Below are 16547 nucleotides of genomic sequence, written 5' to 3'. Positions count from 1 at the left end.
GAATTAGACACCAACAGAGCTAGGACTGAAGGAAAAGAGAAAATGTTCCCCTTAGGGTTGTGTTGTTCTGGAATAACCTCCTCTGGGTATAACAGGTTTGGGCAGCAGGGTCTGCAGGCATCCTGTGTGGAAGGGGAGGATAGGAACTGCCTGGGATGCACATAATGGATCCAGCCTGCTCCGACACCAGTGTGAGAGATGCCAGGACAAGGACATCCCCAAGGAACTGCAGTCATTGGTGACCCAAAACAGGGTAGAAGAAAGGTAGTAAGAAGCAGAAGTTAGCAGGAAAAACCAACATGCACACAATCCAAACAACCTATACTCCCTATCTCTTCACAGGTGGCATTGGTAAAGTCTGAGCATAACCACAGCAAAAATAAGGGATTTTGATCTGAGGATGAGAGAAGAGTGTTTGCTGAAGTTGAGCCTGGGAAAGAAAAACTTTCTGTTTAAATGCTTGATTGTATTTTTTTTAATGCCAAAACTAGTGATCAGAAGCTTGTGTTAATTAAAGACAATTATTGGGTTATTGTGTCAAAAAGATTAAACTAAGCAATATTGAAGAGGCAAGGCAGTTTTGCCAGTAGCAGCAGCAGGACCAGAGAACTTGTGCTGATACTTAGTGTTGTAACCAAGTATGCACCTACAGGGTGAAAAACTCTTACAGAGGGTGCCTGATGTCACTGGCCAAGCTGAGTTTCATCTGCAGGGTAACCAAACTTGGAGGTTAATGCTTAGGAACAAGGGCCTAAGACCAGCACAAGGCTGGGTCTTAGAGTGTCAGAAAGGAATAAGTCACTTGGAGGAAAGCACTCAGGAGTTTGGCTGGCTGCCTTTGCACCTACTGGATAACCAAAAGGTTTAAGGGACAACCTTTGCTTCTGGAAAAAGATACTGCAGCAGTAGCTCCATTGCCAAATATTTTAATTCATTTTATTGATGACAGAACTGCATTCGAAACCAGTCAGTCTTTCTAAGACAGTGACATAGATAAAGCCTTCAGCAGGACTATGCCCCCTTTGCTACGCTGAACTCCTGTCTTTAAATGACACAGTTTTCTGTGGCAGCAAGGTAGCAGACTTGGTGACCCAGGATTGTAGCGAGCGCGGGTCTCCAGGACGGTTTGGATGGATGAGAGATCTCTGAAGTCAGGTCTTAGAAAATGTGGTTTATTAAAAGGGGGAAAGGCCCTGCTTGGAGTTGCCAGGCGCAACCCGTGGCAGGCCCAGGGAGATAGGGAGAAGGAGAGAGAGGGATGGTTCCAGGTGAGGGTCCCAGGGGAAGATCCAAGAGAGCGTCCGGTCCCTCGGGCACACCTTATCAGGGGGCTTCAAGGTGGGCTGGAACAGGACTTGGGCCAATGGGGTCACAGATACCTGATACTTCAGGGGAGGGTCACAGGTGTGGGATGAACCATACACTGGGGGGTGAGACAGAGCGTTCCATTTGACCTTTGGACCTATCTGCAGGTAAAGGGCATTGCTTAATCAGAAAGGGGGATTGCTTTCAGCCTGGCTATACTATTGTTTCCTAGTTATTCAGTAGTCAAGGTTTGCTATTTCAAATCTAGTTCTCATCTCAATGTTTGTATTTTCCAAATCTTTTGCCAGGCAATCATATTTATAAGGTTTTCCTATTTCATCTTCCCCAACACAGGATGGTGTCAGAGACTGAAATAGTTCATGCCTCAAACATCGATATAAAGTTTTGCTCATTATAACAAAAGCTGTATAAAGAAGCTACAACCAAAGAAGCCTCCCTGAAGATACCTGATGGGGACTTTGGACTGAAAATCAAACTGCTGAGATTAGATAAAGGGAAAACCCATTCTAAAACCTGAAACAAACAAGTAAACAAGGAAAAAAATGTGATCAAAACCCAGCAATCATGCTAAGAATCATCCTTGGCTTGCTTCAGGGTGGGGGAGGCCGTAGCCCATAGACCCATTTGCTAGGAGCATGTTTGCACAGATTTCCCCCCCAGCTGAAGTGGAGGGTGGACGTTTTGGTGTGTTATAACCTGTGCCCATGGGCAGTGAGCCCATCCTCCCGTACACAAACTGGCTATGGAACCCCCAACCCTGGGAAGGTCACATCCACAGGATATTCACGTGGGGGCAGATGAGGGGGTGCCTTAATCCATCAAAGGCCTCCCTGAAGTGCCCCCCAGAGTCATTCCTGAAGACTTGCACCACAGGACTGCACGTGATGCAGTAAACCCAGAGTCTGTTGTAAGAGACAACAGCAAATCCCCCTGCAGGGAGGGGCCTGGATTTTCCTACCTGGCCTGAGTGTTTTTTGGGGGCACCTTCACCACCAAGAAGACCAGCAGGAGAGGATCAATGGAACATTGCTGGGATCCACGGAGTGGTGATATTTTCCTTATTCTGTCCCTGTTACTCTCTTTCTGTCCCCCCCACCTATTTTCTATTTCTTTCTTTCTCTCTCTCTCCCATATTTACTATCCACTAAAACCCATACCATTATCATTGGCATATAGTCTCATTTGCACCTTAATTCAGGAAAAGGCATTTCTAAGAACCTTAATAATCAGGTCTTGATAGCTGTCTCTTCTAATCCGGCTTGTTCTATGCCTGAGAACAGGTTACATTCACGGGCAACTATATATTCATTCCTCTTAGGGTGAAATTATAACTCAGAAAGAACTGAGTAGTAGGACAGAAATCTGCTTCAAGATAAATGTGGATCTTTCTTAAGTATCTACTGGGGCAAAGAAAAGTCATCCAGGGTACTGCAGATTGCTTCTTCTTGAAGTTGGATCACTTTTTTTGGAGTGATCTCTTGCTGCATTCCTGTGCTTTCATGTACCAAACAAACTCCCATATTAATGCCTGCAGAGAAATCTTTCTCTGTGTGAATATAAAAGCAAGTGCCAGCCTCCAAGGGAGCAGCCAGCAGCATGTCAGAAGCTGACTGACATCCGTGGCATGGTAGTATGGGGTATGGGCCAGGGTAGTGGGAGGTATGAATGTGCCCTGAGCTTCCAGGGAACAGGTGGTACTTTCAGCATTTTCCCCAAAAGTTCAGTAGATCCATGTGAATTGCCTTAGTCTTATCACAAAGATTAAGGTAGCCAGCTGTTATCAAAGGCGGGACGCTGACAAAGTTAAGCAAACATGGGTTTTGGGCACAGGAAATAACCAGGTTATTTTATGCACTTCAGTAAAAGTGAGAAGTTTGCAAGTATGAAACACAGGTCCACTGCTCTGAAGTTTATTTGAGGGCAGTTTGGATGCCAAAACAAATCTATGCACTGCTGAGTACCTTGGGTCTTGGATGTTTTTCAAGGCACTTTTTCCCCACAAGCCATATTGTCACTGCACTATTCTTACTGACAGATTCTAGACTTAACATCTGAGTGGAAAACAGGAGAGGTGTTACCAGAAAGAGCTGAAACTGCTCTTGTAATATTGTGAAGGTCCAGACTACTGACTTCTACCTGCTTCTCTGCATATATGCCTAAAAATTGTCTCACTCTTTCTCTCTCCTAGCATTCTCTCACCAGCCTGCCTAATTCGTAAATTTTTAATTTGGTTTCTCATTGTATCAGTATATCTGAATTATCACCCCATATTTCTGAGCTGCCACTCTAGTCTGGAAGTAAAACCTAAAAGACTGGCTACCCATATGAAAACATGCAGCACACTATTCCTTATAAGAAGTAAATAATAGGGTTTTGGGTTTTAGTCTTGGATACAAGGAGATATTGATATGATCTATTATGACAGAGATTTAATTTTCACTACTATCAATTAAAAGCACCACTCTTAATAAATCATGGATGAACAGTCTTAATAAACACTAAGATAAAAAATGACTTACCATGTCTTTCATTTTGATGTATGTACTTAATATTGTCTTTCATCACTTCAGGAAGATAGTGATCTTGCCAAAAGCTAAAGCAGCAAGAAGGAGTGGGACTGATAAAGAGCCACTGCTCTGCAGCTAACTGAGGAGTTTCTTTAGCTGAAAGATGTTATTAAGACTGTACTTTGAGCTTCTAAAAGAATTTAATCTAGGTGCCTCTTGGGAAGAGGCAGCAAACACTAAGCAGTGGGCTGTTGTTCTTTTTCTGTAATTCTCACAGTATAAAATAAGCAAAACCAATTAGATCTCTCACACAAAACATCAGCAGAGATTGCTTGTGGTGAGCTCCATGGCTGACTTGGCAATGCTCATAGCATGGTGAGAACCTGGCAGTGCAGAAACTCATCTTTAGCTTGAAGCAAAAAACTGGTAAAATTAATCAAAAAAGAATTTTGGGGGATGGATGGCTGGAGAGAATGGATGAGGTTGCTGGCTGAAGCCTGACCTGCTTTGGTAATGACCAAGTAGCTTTATTATCTGGATGTTTCACATGATCTATCAGGTTTGTATTGTCTTCAAACTTCCATGCAAGCTGTAAGTACACAGAGAAACTCAGAACATTTTATTGGTTTGATCTTCATAGCAGAAGCTCTGATTCTTCAACTTAACAGTTCTCTTCTATCAATTGGTTCAGGCATTCTCCTCTATAAAAGGATATATGCAACAATTGCTCTTATGGTGATTACAACTTCACGATAGTGACACTGTAACTGTGATTGAAAATGTACTTTCAAGTCCCTAATTTCAAATACTTCTTCCATGAAGAAAAACATCCAGTCTTGTTATGTAAAATTTTGTCTTTATTTACCACTTTTTATATATCACAACTTGACTATCCTGTTGTCAGGGAGCAGCGAGAGGTGACTTTCTGTAAAAAGACTGTTATCCAGACAGAGTCTGTAGAAGCTTGTGCTTTTTATATAGTGATTACAAGTGCAGAAATCCAAATATTTTAATGTATTGGTCTTTAATGACTAGGAGGTAGGACATGGTCTCCAATACCACCTCCACAGTCAAAAGATACCACCTAATTTTTGTGAAACAGAAAGAAAAGAGATGAAAAATCTGTTTTAGCTTGATATTGACAATGATAAATACTGTCCTTCAGGATGCAACCAAATGTTTATCTTTCTGCCTTTGCTTGAGGCAAGACGACTGGGTGAGTTACAGCACTAGAAAGGATGAGTTTGGCATTCATGGAAATGTTTGATGTTTGATAGGAACTTTTGTCAGTCCAATGCTATACTCTTCATCTTTTTAACTGTGTCATGTGCTACCAGGTGCAACCAATTCAGTTAAGCCTGTTGTCATAAGTTTAGGTGCAAATATCTTAAAAATTGAATAGCTAAAATGTGAAAATTAAAGGCATAAAAGTTAGTCTTCATATGTACAACAGAGTTTGACTTACAGATCCTGGAGGGAAAATAGCTCCAAGTTTCAAACTTAGACAGGAATATTTACTGGTTTGTTTTAGTTTCAATTGCAAGTATATTTCTTATGAAAGAGAAAATATAACACATCAGTTATGAACTGCTGCACAGATGCATCTTACTTGCCACTGTGCTCAGTCTTACACCAGGAAAACTCCATTTATTTACAGTAAATTTCTTATTGAAAATGATGGTTAAAGCTCATAAAAATAAATTACCTAACATTTTCTGTTAAAAAGTATTTTGGGGGCATTTTCTGGAGAAACTCCTGCTGTTGACATTAGTCAGATCTTTCTGAATCATCTGGGCTCAGGAAACACCCTGTAAAATTCTTTACAGGTTTAGCTGGTACATAATTTTAAAAGAAAAATCCAGTTCTTGTATTTGCATTGTGAGTACAGCTCATGCCGAAGAGTAGAAAGACATAAAGGTCCCAGTCTCACTGAGGGTCCAGAGAGCCACCAAACCAAGCTCAGCTCAGGTAAGGCAGCAGAGCAGGGCACCAGACACTCTCAGGGAGCAGGTGGCTCAGCAGCCCAGCATGGTGCAGGGTGATAGCTCTTCCTTGGGTTAGTTCTTTGCATCAGGTGGCAGCAGCTTATTTGGAATGTTCAAGTTCAGACGTTGATGTGCCCTGATGTGTTGCTAGGCTTCCTATTTCCTCCTACTAATACAGTGGAGGAAATGATGCTGAATTCAAACTCATAGCGAAAGAACACCTCAGCATAAATTGCCAAATCAAAAATATGAAAATCAGCAAATGCCAAACATAGTTTTCTTGCTGCTTCTACACTTTCTGTATCTATGCTACTATTGTAATTGTTTTGTAACAGCTGATGTTTCCAAAGGCACCTACTTTATTCAACACACATATCAAGGAATTCATTTGTAATTGGGCATTGTATTAGGAAGTGTGCAGAAAGCAAAGTAAAAGACTTGGGAAAGCAAAGAAAGACACTGGTGTTAGAACAGGTGTCCTGGTATTAAATAGAACAGTGTTTTCTCCATGTCTTTGCCATTTGCAGACTTTTGAAAAAACTAAAACAATTTACATCAAACTATGAAGAGCCAGAAAAAACTCTGGGTTTCTCTGTGGTTGTACTCAGCTCAGGATCACTAGGAGTGACTGGGAACAGAGCTGTCCATTTCCCATTTCAGCACACACCCACACTGTGGCTGTTCAGAGTCTCTGACAGTAGATAGGCACAGATAGAGCTGTCAGAGGAAAGGCATTGTCATTATTCCACAGGGACAATGACAATTCTGAAGGATGAGAACACACTGTGGGACACCTTACAAACTGGTTCTTATACTCCATTGGAATACACTGAGAGGCTTTAGAGAACATCATGGCTCATTTCTAGCCTGCACAATTGTTTTCCACTGGGTGCTGAGTAGCATTGAATAGAAAAGTTTGTATGCCCCTGGAACTCATCCCAATGTGAAGCTGAACCTTGGCTAGGGCAGACACCAAAACCAGTGAGCTGGGATCATTCCAAAGCTACAGGAGGTCATCATCATCTGAATTAGTGAAGATAAGACCCTCTAATCTTTGTTTACTCATTTATAAATGTGGATTTTTGTTAACACAGTTAATGTTCATGAAAGTAGGATATCCATGAGTGAGTCCTCAAAGGACATGTGGAACAGACAGGATTTGAAACAGGCAAGTAATCCCAGTGTGGAACAAGGGCAGAGCAATGAACCGTGGTTGCAGGTAGCACATGAGTCTGCATTACCTTTCCATATTTGAAGTTACATAGGAAGAGAGAACATAAATCAAAAGCATTGGGAGACAAAAGAGAAGAAGTAGGTAAAGGAAATGGAACACTCATGAAGAATAGAATAAGGAGAAGATGTAAAAGTGACAGATAATCCATCTGATTTCCCCTCTTTTTCATCAATCAGAAAAATTCCTGTGTTATTTTTATGTATAGGTTCTGATTACCTTCCTGTTCCTAATGTTGACTGTGTTCCTGCTTTCCACACCATGAAAAAGCAAAAGTCACAGCATTGCTAGGACACGGCATCAAACTGGGCCCAAAATAACATCAAAGACCCACTTAATGGATTCTTGTAGTATCAGAATAAAACCATATCCTTGGCTGGCAAATGAGTGATCCCCCTGGATCATTCGTATAAATGAGTGTTTGTCCTTGTCCACAAAATTTCACAGCTAAGTCATTTTTGAAAACTGTAGAATATACAGATTACACTACAAATAGGAAAGCAGACAAAAAAACAAAAAACCAAAAAAAAAAAAAAAAACCCCAAAAAAACCCCATCAAAACAAAACAAAAAACCCCAAACCAAACAAAACAAGAAACCAAACAAACCTCTGTATCTTGTGTAAATTTGCATAACTCCACACAGTCTTCACTTCGTAACTGTACTAACTTGCACTATTTGCAGATCAGCCTGGGAAATTTCTACCTGAAGCTTACAGATGAGAATACTCATTCTGCATTTCTTGCATTCCTGAAATTCACGTTCAATTAAGAATTTATGAAAGGAAGGCTTAAAGCCTAAATTGCACCATTAATTCTTTCTTGTGCTAATAGATCATAGCAGATTAGAGAGAAAGGAAACAAGGCAAGGAACAAAAAGAGATTCTTTCTGTGAAACGTAAATTATCTTTGACTATACACTCCTTGGGAGGTGGGAAAGGCCATCATTGATTGTTTCCTAAAGTATTGTGTATGGAACAAAGTAAAACCCTGTAGTTTTTCCTAATATTAAATCATCAATACTATGTATCCAAAGTCAAGGACATTTTTTTTCCTTGTCTTGTGGTCTGCCAGTGAGGACAGATGCAAAACAAACAGGGAGAGAGCATAGCTGGGACAAGTGACCCTGACCAAAGGGATGTTCCACACCTTAGATCATCATCCCTAGTATATGAACTAGGGGGAGTTACCTGGAAGAGGCTAATCTGTACTCAGGAAGTGGGGTCTGGCATTTGTCAGAAGGTAGTGTGCAGTTGTATTGTGCAGCACTCAATTTCTTCCTTTTATTATCATCATCATTATTATTATTTACCGTTATTATTATATTTCCCTTTATTTTAAGTTATTAAACAGTCCTTATCTCAACATACAGATTGAACTTTGATTCTCCTCCCAGTTCCACCAGCGTCGGGGGGGAAGAAAGGGATTATTGGATGAGCAGCTGTGTGATGTTTGATCTCCAGCTGGGCTTAAAACCACAATATCCCCACAAACCTTCCTCAGTAAGCTGCAAACTGAATGTGCATATATATGTTCTTGTTATCTTAGTAGTCTTGCTGGAGTTGTATGATTGCCTTACAAGAAAACTTTTAAAAGCAGCTCAGCTGTGGCTAGGAGGAGAAAGTGGAGAAAGAAGATTGGAAAAGGAGAGATGAAGACTTGTGAATGCATTTTGGTACTGTTAGTGAAAATGCAACTGAAAATCTAAAAAAGATTGCTGAAGAACAAATGGGGATAAGGGAACTGATGGTCATACTTGGGATAAGGAAGAACTGCTACTCTTGGTCTGAACTTTTTGCTGTGGAAACTGTATTTGCTGACCAGTAGGAGAAAGGGAACAACTCCCTCCCATGTCTTCCTGAGCAAGGCTTTCAGCCTGGCATTGTCATAATTGGGAGCCTTGGTGAAAGGCAGGGGCAGAGGCAGATGCCACGTTCTGAAGCGAACTGCCCCCACAAGCTGAAGAGCAATGTCAGGAAGAGAACAGGTGTCAGGGGAAATGATAAAAAGAAGAGTTTGTCTGCCTGCAAGATGAAACGACTCTTGTGACCAAGGCAACAGCTGCCAGAGCCATGGAGCCCAGCCATCTCAATGTCAGTGTGGAAGGGAAAGCAACTTGCCACATGTGAGAAATGCTACTCACTTCCAAAAATTTAAAAAATTCATTAAAACTTTATCAAAAAATACAACAGAAGACTGAATAGAGAAAATAACACAGTGCCAGGAGCAAAGAATTTTTTCCCACCATGTGCTCATCCACTCAATGGATGTTCTGCCTTTTAACCCTTTAGCCCCTCCCAAAGTCTTGTCAATCGATTCCTTCTTCACTGTTCAGTGGTGGAGATCACTTTCTTACATCTTGATTGGAGGTCTGGTGTTGCCTTAGTAACAAGCTGACCCTCCCAAATGCCCCGATTACCCAGGCCATCCCATGAAAACAATGCAAGAGGGGGTAAAACATAACTATAAATCTCTAAAACTTCTCTTAACATATATATAATATTTGCCTTTTAATTGTGAGAGTCAACCATCACATTACTCATCTATCACACTACATATCTCTGTAGTCAGTGCAGTTGTGACACTGCAGTTGTGACACTGTCCAGATGCCCAAGATGGACACTAGTAACAAACTCACTACTCCAACACCGTCCTGCAGTCCATGCATACACTCATCATTCATTTTAAATTATTACAGCAGAGGTGTTTACACCTAAGCTAGTCAGATGACATGCTTGCAGCCAAAAGAGCAAAACCAGTACTAATAGCATACAACTTATGTGAGCTATTCTAGTCACCTGTAGTATGGTGAATCATACTTTGAAAGTGCCTGTTCTTCCTCTTGCTTCTCAAGGAAACTCAGTTTAGTGAAATGGTTCTATGTTTGGCAAGGTGAATCTCAACTTTTCAACACATCTCCTTAGTCATTCAGTGTAAAGTATGTCAGAGATGTGTGCAAAGGAGTAGTTCTGTAGTTATCCATTTCAGTCACACATTGTATCTCCTCAGCTTAATGACTTGAGACAGCCCAGTCATTTTGATGATGCTCTTTTGCCTGACTGAAATGGCTAAGGCTTGTTTGCATGTAACTATGAGCTCTGCAGCTGGAGAGACAGCTTCAGCACACATTATACAGGTGCCTGTACCCATTACAAAAGAAAATTTTCAATCATTTAAGCTATGTGGTTAAAATTGTATCTGAAAAACTATTAATTAATCACTCTGCACAGGCATGCCACTCGTCTGCTCAGAGCCCAATTAAAGTACACAATGGAAGACTATTAATGAACAATGCCTTAAATGCTAAGCAGAACACTTATGGCTTGATAAATAGTCACATTTTATTGGGCACTCTTTTTAAATGCGCCATTTGAATGCAGATAAAAGCAGAGCCAGTTGACTTGAAGATGTTGCTTCATTAATGGATTAATGTGAAGTGTAATAGATTATACTGATTGCCATTGAATCAAACTTCATTAGATTAGCTGGCATATTTAAGAAACTTACTCATTTTCTATATAATGATGACAAGATGACTCATCAGTATGACACTTTATAGACAGAAGTAGCCCTTTTGTGCACTGGCAGACAGTTGGCTCCTGTACCACCTCAACAGCTTGATTTTATTTTGAGGTTGCCTGGTTGATCCTATTTAGTCTTGTCCAGTGCAACAACAGTGACCAGAGGTGAGGGGAATGTGGTCTTATAAGCCTTCTCTTTGTGAGCTTTTTTCCACACTGCCCTCAGAGACAGTCACATCTGTCTGGCTTTGGGTATAACCATTTGTACCTCCTTGGAGAAATGTAGCTCAAGGCAAAATTCAAAACAAGACTGTTTAAATCCATATTACTGACATCAGTGCAATACAGTAGGAGGCCCAACAATTTTTTCTCTTAAGAAGCTGGTGCTGACAATACAAACATGAAAGGTAACTTTAAAAAAACCTGGAAGAGATAACCTGTTTTTAAAAGTTATTTGTATTATTTTTCTGTAGTTTATTTTCCTTTTTGGTCTTTTTCACCTATTTATTTTAAAATTTTGATATGCAAGCTAAAAAATACTATGTGATTTTTTCAGTATAATCTTGCATTGTGTACTGACTACAGGGACAAGGTAGAAATGTGTATACCATAGGGTTGTTCAAACAACAGATGTCCTTGAAGAAAGTATTTCTCTCTTAAGGGAAATTCACTGATGAGATAAAGCCACATTATAAATAAATATTCATAGTTCCAGCATGTTCCTAGATATAGCCTTACATATTATTTTAAAGGACAAAATCTCCTAAGGCTCATGGTAGGCATCCTCTGTTATTATCCTGAACATCCATCTCACCACTGCAGCACTGCAAATAGTCTTTCTCACTGCACAGCATTAATAAGAGAAAAGTGCCTGTACTGCAAAAAACATGAGCTACCTTCATTTTTCACACTAAAGGATCACCAGTGAGGTCCCTTTTATAAGATCTTAGATATAGCCATTTAGACAAAAGATACATTTTGAAGGGAGGCAAGAGACTTTTAAACCTTTACATCTAACAATTTATGCAATATCTTCAAAAGAAGAAACTAAATCTTAAGGGAAGCTTAAGGCATTTCACATGTGAACTTGCAAAAGAAAGGAGACAATAAAGCTGTGACAATTTTGTACAGTCATAACTGTATTAATTAGTTTCATTTTAATCTCTGATTATTTTGCACTATGTCCCTGCACAGGTATTTATCCAGCTGCGGTATGAATGTACTTGGGGTTTTCTGAATAGGTTCATTATTGGGCCCACCTCAGCTCACACAGGTATATACAGAGATGCATATCCAGTGAGGATGAAGTGGCTCTTTCCAGGTGACATAAAACACATCACCCAGAATTTGTGTACTGTCATGGGGTTAAATCCCCACTTACTAACCATTTCCCATCTTCCCTCAAAGCGAATCTGCATCTCATGTTTGTCATCCACTTCCCAAACAGAAGGTTTACAGAACATGAAGCACTTCTGAAAATCCTACCCCAGAGGAAAAGATTATATTGTGATATCTCAAAGTGAAGATCAGTGGGAACTACAAATATATCAAGCTAGGTTTATAACTACTTTTTTTTTGTGTCCTTGCAGATTCATTTAAAAACCCCAAACAACTAGGATCTTCCAAGTTATTTCATTTGTTGAGAAAAATTTAAATGTGACAATGTCATCTCTGAGACTTCTCTTATTCTATGGAGACAGCACTTTCCATCTCATTCGGTTAAGACCATCATCAACATGCTTTATATTCATCAAAGTATTCCAGTGGGCTGGAAACATGTAGTGGATGGCTTGGTAAGCCTCGTGTACTTCACCCCATGCTTGTTGGGATGTTAAATCTCTTTCATATCCCCAGTGCATCAACCATTAGTTTGGAGGCATATTAAAAAGCTTTATTCACAGAGGCTTAAATACTGATCAAAAATTGTCTGAAATCATCAAGGCCTCCCCTGGTTCCTCAGCCACTTCAGAAGATGATCTTGGCAGCATGGTCTGACTCATCAGTCTATTCTCACTGATGGTTTATTAGAAGAAAATAATGAAAGACCCCATGGATCTGGCAAGTCAAGATTTTACAGCCAGTGTGTGTTCTGCATGTACCACTCACTCACAGAAACTGGGCAGAAAAAACCTCTTTCCTTTTTTCTAGGCAAAATTAATTTCTCTGTCATAATTCTGCTTCTTTTTTTCAGTCTCCAGGCTGGCATCTGGTAGCTTAGATTACCAGAAGGACCTTGAGGCAGAAGGTCAGCCAGGGGCACTGCTGGAGACTTCAGCAGCACAACACAGATGCAAAATCCCCTTTGCTGGCAAGCCATCAGCTGGCTAGATCTGCACAAAGAATGAGCTGTGTGCCAAGGGGTGGCGGTGAAAGGATGGACGGGAGCCATGCTGGTTATTCTCTCAGCAGCATCTACTTAGCACATCTTTTATGATGAGCTTAGAAGGGTCTTGTGCTTCACTAAGTCACCCTATCCTGTACAGTCTAACAGAAGCTGCTGAGAGCTGAGTGAGCCTTACCTACCCTTTCATCTCCACAAGCAGCCTCCAGTGCGTAGCATTTGGAGTCATGCCCTGGATGAGGCCAGACTCATTTCTCAAAAAATTATGTTTACCTTACAGTTTGATCAATTTTCCAGTTGGGTGAAATCCACCCAATATAGAGTGTTATAACTTTAAAATAAGTAAAGCAAAAGTAGTAAAAGAAGTAAAAGAAGTAAAAGAAATGAAATCACCTCATAAAATTATTAATTTCTCGGACTAAGCACATTAATAAGAAAAACATAGCTAGCATTGCTCTGTACCAGATCTTGGTTGTCAGAGGAGGTTAGCACAATCAGTTTTAACAGAAGGACCCGCAGTGCAGAGGTGAAATTAGCATAACAGTGTTGAGAGAGGGATCCAAGAGCAGGAGGGGCAAAGTAGAATAAGATCCCACAATCCAGACTTGGGATAACTACAGTTGCAATATGGTGCAGATCTGACTGAACAACTTTGCTATTATCTAGTTTCTAACATATGTCAATTTCTTTTCCCATAACAGAAAAACATTTACTAGTAGTGCTAAATAGCACCAGTAGTGCTATTTCTATTTCTATTTTTTGAAATAGAAATAGAAAACAAATCGATTTATTAGAGAGTGGATTTTTTTCCTCAAATTTCTTGTACAGAGTTTTGTGGATTCCAAACAATAAAGAAGGCCCTATGCCTTCATACCCTTCAAGACCTGGAAAGAAAAAGGTAAGCCATTACAGAATCATCTATCAAAAATGAAAGCACATAGTAAAGATGTGTTTTCCTAAGAAAGTGTGTACTTTTAAATGAAAATGTGATTTTGAAAGGGCAATTTATCAATCAAAAACCACTCTAAACTACCTTTGTGCTTTTATGCAGAAGAAAGACCATAAACACTTTGTAAAGCCTGGATTAGATACTTGCGGATACAATGAAGTATACAGGGGAGATGCTGTTGTTTTCTTGCTAGTTTTCTGAATCTCAGGCAATGTTCTCTGCTTATGACAGGATGTTTTTTGTATTTTTTATTCATTATGTTTCCCAGAGAAGAGGTACCACTTTGTATGAGATTCTCTATATCATTCTGCTGTTGATAAAAAATTTGTGTAGGTTTTTGTTTGCTTGAAGAGCAAGGGTTTAACAGTATATATTGCAGCACATATGATCCAAATTCGATTGTAAAGGAATTTTTATCTTTTCAGATATCTGCTGCCAAACCTTACAGATTTCTGCATGCACTCTTCCACTGTTAGCAGCCACTACAACAAAGGACTGACACAAAATATCCAGACACATTATCATACTTTATGTGAGGACACAGCATATCAGTGCATATTCTGACATCAGTTATGGGTTAGAAATACATTTTAGGAAAATATTAAACGGCCCTATTACTCTGTGTCTCTTGGCTGATGTGAAATCAGACATGGGCTATGGATCTTTCTATTACACCAGCTGTTTATGTCAAGCTTGGGGCAGTCACAGCAATTAGCGTGAGTAATATGCATCATCTTTGCAACTCACAATCGACTCTAGCAAGCTCTCACACAAACGACATGAAAGACACAGTCTGCCCGGTCTTCGAGGCTAAAAAAGCCTGATCTTCCTGTTTAACCCAAATGAATCATAAGTTCACAGGAAATTTCTTCAATTCTATTCTATGGAAAGCAGTCTTGCTATCATAGAATAGCCTTTGGAAGGGACATTTAAAGGTCATCTAGTCCAACTATCCTGCCATGGACATCTTCAATTTAATCAGGTCAGAGCCTCATCCAATCTGACCTTGAATGTTTTCAGGGTTGGGACATCTGTCATCTCTCTGGGCAACTTGTTACCTGTTTGTAAGAAGTTTTTTTTCCTTTATGTAGTGTGAATAGATCATTCTTCAGTTTAAAACAAGTACCCCTTGTCCTATCACAACAGACATGCTAAAATGCCCACATCTTTCTTATAAGACCCCTTTAAGAAGGCCACAGAGAGAACTTTTTAGTAGGTTCTCCAGGCTGAACAATCCCATCTCTCTCAGCCTTTTCTCATAGGAAAAGTTCCCTCTGATCATTGGACCCACTTCCCTGGACCCACTCCAACAGGTCTGTGTCATTCTTGTGTTGAGGACCCCAGAGATGGATGCAGCACCACAGGTGGGGTCTCCTGAGGACGGGTAGAGGAGGAGAATCACTTCCCTTGCCCTGCTGCCCACATTGCTTTGGATGAAGCCCAGGATACCTTTGCCTTTCTGGGCTGCAAGTGCACAATGTTGGCTCATGTCCAGACTCTCATTCACCAGTACCCCCAAGTCCTGCTTGGCAGGGCTGCTCTTGATCTCTTCATTCCCCAGCCTGGATTGACACAAAGGGTGCCCCTACCCAGGCACAGAGGACCTTGCAGTTGGCCTTGCTGGACATCATGAGGTTCACATGGACCCACTTGATACATGAGAAACAAGGCAAAGATGGATAGAGAAACAATAAAAGATGATCTAATCAGGGAATGGTTTAATATCAAAGGTAAAATAACAAGTAAAAAAATTTTAGAAGCATAGGCTGGTCATCTGTCTAACTATTCTCCTGAGGTCATTTTTTCTGGAGCCATCACAGTAAATTTGGGGTTTATTTTTGGTAAGGCAGAATTCTTTTGCAGGAAGAATTGGAAAGACAAAGATGAGTGTTAAGTACAGTAAGAGATCTAAGGCTAAGAAAGTAATGGACCCCCTTAATGAATCAGGAAGCTTTTATTTCTTTGTTTAAAGAAAAATTCAATTCACCCTTATTCTGTATGGCAAGGAATATTCTGCCTGACATACACAGAGCTGAAGAGCTCCTGTGTATTGCTATAAATGGAAAGATAAACATATCTTCTCAAAGGCCCAGTGAACAGCTCTGTATTGAGAATATCCATTAAATAGATATCTAAAACAGAATTCATTTTTGTTCATTATAAATTCATAATAAGCAAGTCTGTGCATTTCATGCTGACTCTAGTTTTATGCTGTCAGAGCTTTTTAAATATGCTACATTGCCTCAGCACTTCATTTTACTGCCAACTGATTGTGTTTCTCTGATGGTTCTATAATTCCTCAAAAAATTATCCCATGGCAACAAAACAAATAGGTTTTATGGAGTTAATTTTTCCCCAAAGTAAGTTTAAAAAAATCTTTTGAAGAAAGCTAGCTTTTGAAAGATTTTGTATGTGTGTTTGTTCCCCACTGGTTCATTCTACCTGTCCAGGGAGGAAAAAAATCCATCAAAAATTTTCTTCTCAGCAAAGAGCAATCAGTCAAAAGGTTTTGCCCTTCAAGTATATAACTATTCACATAATGAACATGGTTTTAATATACAAAGTCTTGCATTTGTGAAGATTTCCATGTATTGCTTTAGAAAGCTCCAATAGCATTATTTTAATACTGGTTTGTTTTGAGTTTTAGAGTCCCTGTTGACCGCCTACATTTCCTGTGGAGGACCTTCAG

The sequence above is a fragment of the Anomalospiza imberbis genome, chromosome 2, assembly GCF_031753505.1.
Source record: "Anomalospiza imberbis isolate Cuckoo-Finch-1a 21T00152 chromosome 2, ASM3175350v1, whole genome shotgun sequence".
Lineage (NCBI taxonomy): Eukaryota > Metazoa > Chordata > Aves > Passeriformes > Viduidae > Anomalospiza > Anomalospiza imberbis.
Note: the sequence above shows the minus strand (reverse complement) of the source record.